We start from the raw sequence: 14,157 nt of genomic DNA, 5'->3' as shown, positions 1-14,157 counted from the left end.
GGCGTCTACTTTACCTGGTTTTCACCAGGTACCCACTTTTCCCCTGAATCAGTCAGATGCTTGATTTCAAACAACAGAAATGAACTCTGGCTCGCTTCCATGAAAAAGGAATCTGGAAGGACCGGAACGGGACTGGAGGATTGGATATTAGAAAATGGGCAGAAACCAAGGCAGTTCCAGTATGTCAGTCAACAGGAAGATGCGCCATGGAATTTAACAGGAAGCATCTCTCTGGGACACCACCACTGCACTGCCAGGAATGAACCAACCACCCTGTGACTCTCTGCTTCACACCCTGCTGAGCTGGAGTCCAACTAGCTCATCCTGCTTGTCTAGGGAGGGCAGGGAAGAACCATGTCCCAGCTAATGCTACATGGGGGGAGGTGTGTTGCAGATCCTGTCTGTAATTCCACTTGAAGAGACAGGAGAACACAGTCATGAAAGCAGCGAGCCCTGGGATCAGATGTCCTGGATTTGAAGCCAAGTTCTGCCATTTCCTTGCTAAGTGTACTTGGGAAAGTCGCTTAAACTCTGTTTCTGTTTCCTGGTCTATGAAATGGAGCTATGTTAATCCTTAGTTTAAAGTATCATTATGAAGATGAACTGGTTAGAACCCTCATCTGTAGGGCCAGAAGTTGTTTAGCAACTTGTATTTGTTTCTTGTGGCTGCCAGACCCAATGACCACAAAAGGGGTGACTTAAAACAACAGAAATTTTATTAACTCACTGCCTGGCAGCCAGAAGTTTGAGATCAACCTGCCAGCAGGGCAGCGCTCCCTGTGAGGGATTCCGTTTCTTGTCTCTCCCAGCTTCCGGTACATCCTGCCATTGCTTGGGTTGTGGCCACATCACTCCAGTCTCCTCCCATTTTCACATGACCTCCTCCTCTGTCTTCTTCTTTTCGGTCTTTTAAAAAATATTGTCCTTCAATTTAGGGCTCACCCAGAAAATCCAGGATGATCTCATTTTGAGCTCCAAACTGAATTATATCTGCAGGGACCCTTTCTCCAAAGGAAGTCACATACACAGGTTCAGCGTGGACATTTTTCTAGAGGGCCACCATTTAACCCACTATATAAACTCTTTTTGTTTTTCCCCCCACATTGAAAAAGAGGTTGAAGCCAGGAGACCATTTATTTGTGTGTTGATCATCCCAGTGTGGGCTGGGAGTTGGGGAGGGGAGGTAACTTGTATAACCCGAGTCAGGCACGTGAACCTGTGGTGTCAGTATCATTTTGATGAGAGTCCCGAAGGGTATTTTTGGAGCTCATGTGAGAAAGACCTCAGAAGAATAAACATGATGAAATGACAGATCATTCCCAAAATATACTGTTTCCTGCCTTCAGACCTGAGCTCTCAGCTGTATTAGCAGCTGGTGATTGAAGGCTTTTCACCCTGAGCTAAGATGACTGAAGGACTTGAAGCTGGAACTTCTGAGGTAATCTCACTGGTAAAACATCAGTGCCCGCCAGCCCTCCCATGCTGCAATAAACTCTCCTTTCGCGCAAAGCCAGCTTTGTGTGCTGGAAGATGATGATTTTCGTGGAAGAACCTGTGAGGAGGGAAGGAATGGTTCAGAGGCCCAGATTTGGTTCTGTTTGTACCCTTCTAGGTGGTGGCAGAAGAGAGAGAATCTGAGATCATCCAATAAAAGTTCAGACCTAGTAAGATGTGGCTGCCTGAGCTTTGTACCATCAGGGCTCATCGTACCGTGTGAAGTCCAGAATACACCACTGTGATATAAAAATTATTTTGAGCAGAAGGCATTTGAGTTCCTGAAGTTTCTTATTGCCTAAAAGCGAGTCTCCCCCAAATACACAAACCTTGTCATACATCCCCTCCCCAGGAGCTACCAGAGGAGATGGACTCTTATCACTGGGGATAGAAATTTCCACACCACCTCGGAAAGACATGGTCCCAAAATGATCCTGTCTCCCAGCTGTTCTCCCAGCGGCCCATTTGCCTTTCTGCAAAGTCATGTGCTCTCCAGTCCGTGCCCTGCTCTGCCTCCTCTTTCCCTATTAAGATGGTACATAAGCCTCGAATTCTAACCACACTGCATCGAGTCACAGTTTTCTGTGAATTTCTGTCTGTCCGCCGTTAAGTCTGTCTTTTTCCTTGCTCATCTATCTGTTGTCAGTTTAATTTGCAAGCCCCCAAGGACAAAAGCTAAGAGGGTAGAGTCAATGTTTTTCCTCCCTGACACTTTCATACACAGTTCAGCACAGTTCTACCTTCAGCAAATAGTCTTGGTATTTTTTCTCTCTCTTCGTGTGTGCGCGTGTGTGTGTGTGTGTGTGTGTGTGTGTGTTTTCTCTTTAAGAATATTATACATTGTTCTGGAATAAGGAACCACTTCTCCCACGGGGGCTGTCTTACACACACGTACACACATACTACTCCCCGAAACAGACTCTTAGAGAAGGATTTAAGGACAAGTGGTTTCTTTGGGAGATGGTCCCACTAGGGGAATGGGCAAATGAGACAGGGAAGAAAGGAAGCCATCCCGTGTATTGCTTGAGCATCCTATTGCTGTGGCCAACTGGGTCTCAATCCTGCTGGGGCTTTGAGAAAACTGTGTAGAATACGCCTCAGAGTTAAGCCACCCAAGGGGCAAGGAACTGGGTATTTTTCCTCCAACTCTAAGTCATCATTAGCTGACGGCTGCTCTTAGGCGTATCAGCTTCTTGGTACAGCCCAAGCTGTGTGCTGGGAGAGAAGTCCCTTAGGCAGAATCACAAGTGCTCACAGACATGAACCAACAGGATGTGGGCGGGCTCAGTGCCTGTGATTATGGGCTTTACAAAGTTGCAGAGTCCTGGATCCAAAGCCTGATTCAGCCAACTGTGAGATTCTAGCAAGTTCCTTATCTCTCAGAACCTCATTTTCCTCCTTTGTAAATTAAGGGTAGTAATTATTTCACAAGGTTTTGATTCAAAGTGAAACACTTCTGTGAAATGTTTAGTACGTGCCTGCCATAGGGGAAGCACAGCACTGACACTATAGATACCATCTGAATGGACTTTGAAATCCCAGAGAATCTGGCAAAAGACACGAAGTGGTGCACGCATTTGGATACTTCATGGTTTAAATGAGTCCTGGAATATAATTACATACATGCGCATCAGATTGGGGGTGCAAAGAAAAACTCCATTCTGTGTACTGAATAATCCTGACATCAGATGTGTGGGTTTTTCCTCACACCACCTAATTCTCCAGCATCATCTGGTGTCTTATGGTTCCATTCAATTCGGACACTATCCCCTTGGAGTTGGCATCAAATCCCATAGTTGAAGGGCTCCATCCCACAAGGCTGTCTTCTGCCTCTAATGCCAATTGCAAGTAGTAGGTCCCCAGGGTACCCCCGTTTCCATCCGACTTGGCTTCAAATCAGAGGTTCCACGACCCCTTTCTGACGTTCAGTAAGTTGCTATAATGGCTCAGAGAACTCAAAGAAACACTTACATTTACCAATTTGTTATAAATAAAGGCTATGATAAAGGATGCAGATGAATAGCCAGATGAAGAGGCAGACAGGGCAAGGGCTAGAAGAGTCCAAGCACAGGAGCTTCTGTCCCTGTGGAATTGGGGTTACACCACCCTCTGAGCATGTGGAATATTCACCACCCCAGAAGCTCTCCAAACACTGTGCTTTAGGGATTTTTATGGAGGCTTCAGCACGTAGGCATGACCGATCATTAACTTCCATTTCCAGCCCGCTCCCCTCCCCAGAGGATGGGGGATGGAGCTGAAAGTTCCAAGGCTCTAAGCCTGGCTTGGAGTTTCTGGTGACCGGCCCCCATCCGGAAGCTATCCAAGAGCCCATCAAAAATCGCCTTGTGAAAACAAAAGATGCGCTCAGGAAATTCCAAGGGATTTAGGAGTGCTGGGTCACCAAGTGGAGTCAGAGATCAAATATTAGAACAAAAGATGATCGTAGCATCTTTATTGCTTAGGAAATTACAAAGGTTTGAGGAGCTCTGGCCAGGAGCCAGGAATGAAGACCAGAATACGTATATCTTATTGTATCACAGTATCACAGCGTGTGTGTACATAACCCCTTCCCTTTCTGGGTCCTGGTTCACAGCAAGCTAGGACAAAGTGGGGAGGTATTCAGCTCTTCAGAGGGATTAAGAGAGCAAGGAGAATGAAAGAGAGGACGACCACAGAGGAGATCATCCTTTGGGGCCATCAAGACAGCCTATTGGCATAGACGGGTGGTTACTGTGGAGACAGAGTCTGCATCATCCTGTGGCCGTTCAGGGTGTGTTTGGCTACCTAGAAGTCACACTGCTGAGGACAGGGACTCTACATTCCCAGCCTTCTGAATATTAAGAGCCCAAGAGAGGGGCTATATTCGAAAGGCTTCTTACACAGAGCCAGCCTCAGGCATGGTCTGCCTATCAATCCTAACTGAATCCTGCTTCACCTAAGTTTCTATTGAACAAGGTCTTCAAACATATTATTCTTCGAACCCCAGTCTCCTGTGGGAAATATGATGCTAGCTGTCTTAGCCCAGATTCTCCAGAGAACAGAGCCTGAGGCAAATAATTATATGCTGATATTTTATTGGGAAGTGCGATCCCAGGGACGCTGGAGGGAGGGGAAGGGGGAATGAGAATGGGAACAGATGACAGTGGACAGGGAAGGTGTGAACCAAGTGGGCACAAAGAGTAACCAGTTGCTGTCTGTCTGGTCACTGTCTTCAGAGAGACCAAGGGAACATCTCAAGTCAGGGTGCTGGGCAAGGGGATGGGAGAAGAATTTATCTTTGAGATCCTGTCTCTCACTCAGCAAAGGGCTGCTCCAGAGGGTGCTCCAGCACCCCCATACACACTTCCAGGGGTGTTGCATATGTTGGGGTGCAGGAGCATGTCACATCTCAGCAGCAACAGGGATGCCCTGGGGCAAGAGGGGAAAGGAGAGCCGTGTGGTCAAGTGCAAACACTGTCAGGTCATGCGCCAGTGGGTGGGTGGTGACGGAGATGATCTTTGACCAAACTCTAGCCAGGCTCTTCTGAGCGTATTTTTCAAGTAGGCCCTGTCCTTGGGCATGTCCCCCAAAGCCGAAGTTTAGCAGGAATCCTGCGAAGTCAATTTAGGGAGAATCCCTCATCCCCTACCACCCCCCAGGTGATAGGTGGTCACTCTCACCTGCTCTCAGCAAGAATCCTGTTAGGTCAGTTTAGCAAAGAATGTTCCTGCCCTCTTAGTAATTTTCCATCCAAGGACATCCTTCACCCTGCTCCTTGGCTATAAATCCTCACTTTTTCTTGTTGTATTCAGAATGGAACCCAACCTCTCTCCCCTACTGCAAAGCCCCAGTGTAGCAGTCTCCCTGAATGAAGTCTTTTTTAGCACCTTTAACAAGTGTCAGAATAATTTTTTTCTTTAACAGTGGTCATACCACAAAGTGATGGTCTGCCCCTGTGAGTTCAAAATCCATACAAGGTGCCTGATATACCATTTCTGTAGGAAAGAATGGACTCTAAATTTTTTGAGCATTTACTCAGCACTAGACCCTCTTATAAGCTCTTTATACTGTTCATTATTTGGTACCATTTTTAAAGCCATTTTTCAGGATAGGAAATGCGGACACCAAGAGTTCTAATCAACAAAGTCAAGATCACTCAGCTAGTAACTTACAGAGCCTGACTCTGAACCCAGGTACACTAGTTCCACAGGCTGCTTTCTTACATGTTTCACTTCGACACAAAACACCGTTACAGTATACAGAAGGGTACGCTGGTTCCATCCCTGTCGGCTGTGGGACCTAGGACGGGGAAGGCCATCCCTGGGGCTCTAGTTTGTTCATCTGTGTGATGCACGTGAGCATTCCCTGGGGTTTTATGAGAACAAACAGTTTGAAATAAGTCACAGAGTTTCATCTCAGCCCCCAACTCCGAATAAACACATACTCCATTTTATGTGTTATTATCATTATTATCAAATAACTTTTAAGTGTTTCATTTTTACCTGAAACAGTGGTCATTGAATGTAATGCTTTTTTTTTTTTTTGGCACAAAGAATCATAAGGTTCTTTCAAGTTTTAATTTTGATCACCTCTACCTCCCCGAAGTGTGCAGTGCCCATAGCTACAGAGTGTTGGCGAGATTAGTGACTGAACATGCAGTGACCTCCATCTCCTTTCTGTGAAATCCAAATTGAGTGAGCTGACACACCACAGGGACAGAGGAGAGCTGTTTGGATAATTGCTGGTCATCCATGGGGATCAAATAAACCTTTGCAGGAGTCCTCGTCCATATACTGGATTATTATAATGCTTCAGCCAGATCTTTGACTTTCAAAATATCTTATAAATTTGCTTTGAACGCTTGTATTAGGTTTAATATCATCTTATTTTTCTGTTTTATGAATCATGTCAGTTTTTCTCTGGAGCTTGAAAGAGATGCTATCCATTAGCAGAAGGGAAAGTCGTTAAATGACTCATCCTGTCACAGGGAGATGCTCTATCTCACGTTTGTTTTATGTGCTCATTTGGGTGTGGGACACGGAGACACTAATCCCACAGCTGACCCTCAGACCCACTCCCTCTTGAAATCCTCCTGAGGCTATTTCCAGGCTATTCCTTATTAGCATACACATCACACACCCCTGACTGGTTTTGCATAAATAACCACACATAATAGTTCATTGACCCACTGAGTAGAAAAAGGAAGGGCTCCCCAAAAGTAAATTGCTCAACTAAATGAAGCTTATCCTTGCAAGCAACACATTTGAAATTTTTAATCATATTTGAAAGAAACGTTTCCAAGAGGTATGTGTCCTAGGCAGAAATAATTTGGTAGCAACTGACAAAAGCCTACTCAGACTAGCTTAAGCAAAGTGGAGAATTTATGGAACAGGTACCAGATGTCTCTTGGAATCTAAGGGCAAAAATGATCAAGGTTTCCTAAGGAACAAATCATCGCTCAGTCACTGGCCCAACTCCGACTCTCAAGGAACATGTAGCCACTGATCTCTGATACTCAATAACAAACTATAATGGACAAGATTCTGATTGCTCACTGAGGAGAGGGGAGCTGGGTTTGGGTACCAGCTCTGCCTCTAACCAACACTGGAAAGTTAAAACATTAGCCAGTGGTTCTTAAGCAAGGAGGGGCATAGCTCCCCTCCACCTCGCAGGAGTATGAGGAAATAGATTAGGGCGTTATTGATTGTCACAGTGACTTGGAGGAAGGGCACTCTTGGCATTTAGAGAGCAGACATCAGGGGTCCTCCAGTGCACACAAGAATCCCATAATGAACAGCTAGTCTCGCTTCATACCACTCCCTCCCTCAAGCCACCAAATCCAGGGATACTGAGAAACATGGACTACCTGTGCATCTTGATTTCATTTTCTCAAAACAAGCTCTGGGGTTCATACAGTTTTTAAATTCTGTGACCTGGCCGTGACTAAGAGATGTCTTAGTACAGACAGACACTTTGGTAATGATTCATGCTGTTAGACAAACGTTCTGGTCATCCCCATTCTAGGCACATGGAAGGGTGGGGTCTTGTGACTGGTGCTGGTCAATGAGCTGTGAGCCAGAAAGCATGTCACTTCCGGCATGAACAATTAGTTGTCAATGAGCCATCCAGGAAGGTGCTCATTTCCCTTTGCTATGGCAATAGACATTGTAACAGCTGGTGGCTACTCCATGAGCCTGGGTCCTAGAATGAGGATAGTCATGATGCAGAGTAGAATCTCCTGCCTATCGACGAGGGACATGAGTATGAGTGAAAAACGTCTTCATTGTTTTAAGTCACTGAGATTTGGGGGACTGTTTGTTACTGCACCAAACCCAGCCAATCCTGACTGATAGAGGCTCTCAGAATTGCTGTGCCAAGGACTCTTCTTAAGGACTTTACAAATATTAACTCATTTAATTCTTACAACAACCTTATCAAGTAGCTCAACCTTATTATCCTCATTTTATAGACAAGGAAAGTGAGTCACAGAAAGGCTGAGCAGCTTGTCCAAGTGACAGGAAGTAACAGAGCTGCAGTTCCAACCCAGGCAGTCTGGCTCCAGAATCCATCTCTTAACTACGGTGCTATACTGCCTCTCATCTCTTATGCAGCATTTACCCCCACACTAAATGGACTTAAACCAGTACGCTTCACTTATCTAATTTCTGCTTTCAATGTTTTTAAAATTATGACTCTTTATTCCTGTTAGTTATCAGTTTTTTGCCATTACCTGCCTGTAGCAATAACCCCTCCTTTTTTCTCTTCTAATATGCTGTTTCTAATCCATTATGGACTAGGAAACCAGTAATTAAGCTTGTTATGCTTGTTCTAATTGTGACTAATTGAGACTGGCCACCTTGATAGTCAGCCTAGCTCTCTTCCACCCCCCACTCACCTTGCTCACTGTGTTGTAGTTATGTGATTGGTGGCTCTTGTATCTATTCCCCCCTCTAGACAGCATGGTCTTTTGAGAGAAGGTAATGAGCTTAATTCACCTTTGTGTCTCTCTGTCCCCTTCCCCCAACACCTAGCACAATGCTTTGCATATGTTAGGTGACTAATAAATATCTGCTAAGACTATTAAGTAATTAGGTTCTGAGTAATGGCCTAAGAGCTTGCCTGTAAGTTAATTCGATGGGCTTTGCTACTAGCCTTTGGGACATCCGTTTTAGCTGTCTAGAGGCCTTTGGGACTTTCTCAGTGTGTCTTGGATGCTTAAGATTATGGGTCAAAGAGATCAATAAATTCCTTCATTTAGTCCCTCAGTAGATCGTTATTGAGTTTCTACCATAATATTAAAATACTAGCAGCTTACACTTCCTGAATACTTACCATGTAAGGTAATATTTGAAACACTTTGTAAGCATTCATTCATTTTAGGCTCACAACAACCCAACAAGGTAGGTACAATTATTATTGTCCCTAAAGAAATTGAGGCCCTGAGAGCCATTTTCCCGAAACCTCATGGCTAGCAAGAAGTGGAGTTAGACTAACTAGGTACTGGGGATATAGATGGACAAGAAAGAGAAGGTGCATGCCCTGATGAGGTTGACATTCTAGTGAGAAAGCCAGATAAAAAGCAAACAAGCATATAAATCCACCAAATAACTGCAGATTGTGATCAGTGTTTTCAAAGAAATAAACAGAGTGCTGAAATAAAAACTAAAGCAACATCATAGGAGTATGATCCAGGAGGGCATCTATGATGGGGTGTTTAATTCATCTATTACTTCATTCAAATGGGTGCTTAAAATAATAAACATTTACTTATCATCCCACAGTTTCTTTGGGTCAGGAATTTGGGAGTGGTTTAGTTGGGCGGTTCAGGCTCAGTTTCTCAAGAGGTTTTAGTTGAGATGTTGGGTGGGGTTGCAGCCCTCCGAAGGCTTGACTGGGGCTGGCAGAACAGTTTCCAAGATGGTGCAGTGTACCTGACAGAGCTCCACCAGACAGGCAGAGCCAGCAGGGTAGAGATCTATCAGGGAGTGTTGGGGGCTGGTTAGCAGGCTCTCCTCACGTCTGATACCAGCGCCTAAAATCCAGAGAGTAGCAGTCAAGGTGCAAAGACCAAAAGCAGGCTGAAACCCCACGAGCACATGCTAGAAACCCACAAGGAGAGACTAAACCTTGTCTTCATCCTTGATGAGGAGGACTTCCTGCAGAAGCCATGACCCTTTGAGCCACATCTAAACACACACACCTGGCGTAGCCCCTGCATCACATTAACAGGGTGAGTCAGCAGACTGACGACAAAGCTCATGTGGTGCAAAATTGCTGCTGCCGCCTTCTACCCTCCAAGTCTCAGAGAATTTCCCCTGTGGCCAACCCTACCTGGAAATATACAACAAGGGGGATTCTATAGTTCAACCGGGTCAAGTTGACACACGGCAAAGCCATCACACCATCCCCCTCACTCCTGTGGCTGTTGGACGACCACACTGGTTGTTGACAGGCGGCCTTAGTCCCTCATTGCGTGGGCCTCTCACTAGGGATGCTTGAGCGTCCTCATGTCATGGCCACTGGCTGCCCCCAGAGTGACTGATCCAGAGAGAGAATAAGGAGAAAGCTGCAATGTCCTTGATGGTTTAGTCTTATCACACACCGTCACATCTGCTATATTCGGTTTATTACAAGTAGGTCACTGAGTCCAGAACACATTCAGAAGGAGAAGCATTAGTCTCCACCTTTTGAAGAAAGGAGTATAGCAGAATTTGTGGACATATTTTAAAAGGCAGCAACTCAAAGAGCCAAAGCCGAGTGTTGCAGGCGAGGGTGACAGCAAGAGGCCCTGAGGGGCTTGATGTGTGCAGGACCCTTCCTGAGGATCACAGTGGCCAGAGCTTCATGGACAAGCCCTGGGAAAGAGCAGCCTAGCATGAGACTGGGCCTCCCCATCGTGACAGGGAGTTTGCTTTTTATTCTAAGTGCCGTAAGGACCCATGGTGAGGTCTCCAGAAGAGCCATACAGTCCGATTTGCATTGTGAAGTGTCGCTGGGTCTACCATGTGGGGCGTGCCTTGCAGGGGGCCAGAGTAGAAGCAGGGAGCCTGCAGAAGGCACTGAAACACTTAATTTGTACTCATTCTAGCTCTGCCATCTATTTGATCCATTCGCGTAACCTTTCTGTTCCTCATCTGTTAAACAAGGTGACTATTCCCTGCACATCTCCCAGCATGACTGCAGCACACACAGAGAGAATGCACACTGAGACACTTTGTAAAGTGCAAGACGCTGCAGATGCAGTCGAGGCACTTCTGCTGGGCTTGCTCTGGCTTATTAACACCCTTTCCAGAGTTGAAGGATTTTAATTCCAAAAGAACACCGGGGTCAGGAGAAGACTATTTTAGCTTCAATATAACTGCACAATGGCTACTTACCATCTTAAGTGAGTTAATACCCACTGTGATGGTTAATTTTATGTTAACTTGACTGGGTGATGGGTACCCATATTTGATGAAACATTGCTCTGGGAGTGTTTGTGGGGGCATTTCCCCATGAGATTAGCATTTGAACTGGTAAATTGAGTAAAGCAGATGGACCTCCCCAGGGAGGCCCTCATCCAATCTGTTGAGGGCTTGAATAGAACAAAAAGGTGGCGGAAGGGAGAATTCTCTTTCTGCCTGACTCTTTGAGCTGAGACAGCCGTCATTTCCTGGCCTCAAACTGGGACTTACACCATTAGTGCTCTTGGTTCTCAGGCCTTCGAACCCAGATTGGAACTACACTACTGAATTTCCTGTGTCTGTAGCTTGCAGAAGGCAGATTATGGGACTTATTAGCCTTTTAAATCATGTGATCCAATTCTGATTCTCTGGAGAACTCTAATACACCCACCAAAGTATTTCAATGATCAAGAACCATGACGTTGTGTGCAAGGCCTCGAGATCACGGTGACACCCCTGCAGCCATCGGTGGTGACTCACTCCATCCTGGAAACATGACATCAGCTCTCTTAGCTCAGTGCCCTTGAAGCAGAACCTAAGGTGGGAAGTTTGGAGCCAGTGATACATGGAAGGAGTGCTCTCAGAAGAAATCTGGGAGGGAGGGAAGCAGGATAAGGCAGGCAGTGCGCAGGCAAATGTGGTTTCAGAAGTCAGACCTGTGCGTGATCCCATGGGGAGCTCTGGAGCATGGATTGTACCATAGATGATTGCTGCTGCCCAGAGGCAAGCAGGCTTGGTTGGTATATCACACCTGTGCCACACTCGAGTTATCGATTATTAGGTAACATGTGACCCCCAACACTTAGTGGCTTAAAACAGTCATCTCTTTGCACACCTATGTTCACACAGCATCATTCACCACAGCCAAAAGGTGGAATCTAACCAAATGTCCATTGATGGGTGAATGAATAAGCAAAATGTGGTATACACATACAATGGAATATTTTTCAGCCTTAAAAAGGAAGTTCATCAAAACTTGGATGAATTTGGAAGGCATCATGCTAAGTGAAATAAGCCAGACGTACAAAAAACAAGTACTGTGTGATTCCATTTATGGGAGGTACTTTGAGTAGTCAGTTTCATAGTGACGGGTAGTAGAATGGTGGTTTCTAGGGACTGGGGTGAGGGAAAATGAGGAGTTGTTGTTTAATGGGTATAAAGCCTCGGTTTGGCAAGATGAAAAAGGTCCAAAGAGTCAATGTGTTGGCTGTGCTGTAACAGCTGGGTGACGGGCAGTCTAGCCTGGTAATGCGGACCTGGGGCGGCACCGACAGCAGCTGCTACGGGGGCATGACCACCAGCTCTTTGCAGACTGGATCAGCCGTCACATGACCTGCGACAGCAAACTCTTCTTCCATTATAAAAATGGCATAGCCTTTGAAATGGAAGAACGTTTAAAAATTTTCTTTTAAAACAACTACACTTTTAATACTGTTTAGACACCCAACCAATAATACTCTCCCTATTACAGCATTAACAGTGGGTCCGATACTGCCCTAAGGCCTTTTTAGATATTAACAGATATAACTTCACAACCATGAGAGGTCAGTATGACTATTACCCCCATTTTACAGATGAGGAAACTGAGGTCCACAGAGGCTAAATAACTCGTCCAAGTTCATATGGCTGATAAGTGGTAGAGGTGAAGTTTGAAGTTCAGCATCTGGATCCATATTTGATGCTTTTCAACATATTACCATACTGCTATTCTGTAATAGAACTGATAAAAACAAAACAAAATTAAAAAAAGCTTGATCTTCTACTACATCATCATTTAGATTTATGATGGAGTTTAAACATAGTTCCAAGAAGTTAAGGACCAAACAGATCTATGACCACCTTCCCGAAAAACTCCATGTACTTGGGCATGACCCCTCAATGAGCATGCCTTCCAGAAGCAAGAATCTGGATAAGCCAAACCCAAGGCCATGCAGAACAGGGCAGAGGTGTCCTGGGAGAGCACATCTAATTGAGGCTCCACATTCCAGCTTTAGCAAACCCTTCAGTTGTAACTAATCTCCAGCAGAGAAGCCATGCAGTGAAGTGGGTATTTTGCAAGCCAATGCCGGCTCCTGGTAGTCAGATGAGGTAAATCAACTGATTTCCCCAGTGAGATATGTTTTCTGTTGAGCTCGTGCTTTCAGTTATCGAGATGAAGAGAAATGCCATTTGGGGGCTCTTATCCAGATCTTGATTTTCTTGCTTATTCCCAGCTCCTGAACACTTCCTCTTCCTTAGCTACTTGGAAACAGAGATTCTGAGCTTTCTGCTTAGTGGACTGTGTGTGTGCGTGCGTGTGTGTGTGCGCGTGCGTGTGTGTGTGTGTGTGTGTTTTGTTAGGGGGAGGGGCAGGCAGGGGTGGGACAGCACTCTGAACAGTCATGAACTACCAGAGAAAATGCCCTTGATCTTATAGGTTTGCTTCAAACCATCAAACAGCATCACTTGACAACCCGGCAGCCTCCAGCTGATGGATTTGCAGAAGTGCTCAAGGATAATTGGCATTTTAATGGGAAAATGCCATGTTCCCAAGTGTCAGAATAGCAATAAGATATCCCAAGGGCCATTAACACAGTTCTGGGGTAATTAAAGTTGCTCACCCATCAGTCTTGGTCTCAGAACCTCTCCTATGCTTGTTGCAGGGCTTCTGGGGGTGCCCAATTCTCACAAACCACTAAACTGGAACTATAGTGATCAAATATCTCTTCCCATTCCAACATATGCATGTGAAAGACACCTCAGAGCAGCTGTACCTCTGTCATTGCCTTTCTTCTGTCTTATCTTTGGTCCTGGTTGGGCCCAGGTAAGAGCTCTGAGAGCCATGTGTGAAAGAAGGGATAATCCTTTTATCTGTAAATATTCTGCTGTCAACTCACTAAGGTCATATTACAAAAGGGCATTTTGAGCCACCATTTAGTGGGAGTTTCCAGGTGCCTGGGACAATGTGCATGGTCCCCCTTGGCTTGGTGAGTAGGGCTGGGGTGACATTTTAACCTTCACTCACCCTCTTGGATGGGCAGTCTGGTGTCTGCTCAGTTGTATGTGCTGGTCCTTCCTAATGTTTCATGAGCATTTGCTATGTACCCAAGCATTACCTCACTTCATCTTTATAACTGTTGTTATCTGTACAGCTGAGGAAGAGGAGGTTGAGAGAGGGAATGTGGCTTGTCCAAGGCCACACAGGATATTGGAAATAACGGTCAAACTGTCTGACTCCAGAGCTCAAGGTTCTAACCACTA

Source organism: Mesoplodon densirostris, chromosome 10 (genome assembly GCF_025265405.1).
Source record: "Mesoplodon densirostris isolate mMesDen1 chromosome 10, mMesDen1 primary haplotype, whole genome shotgun sequence".
In the NCBI taxonomy this organism is placed as follows: domain Eukaryota; kingdom Metazoa; phylum Chordata; class Mammalia; order Artiodactyla; family Ziphiidae; genus Mesoplodon; species Mesoplodon densirostris.
Note: the sequence above shows the minus strand (reverse complement) of the source record.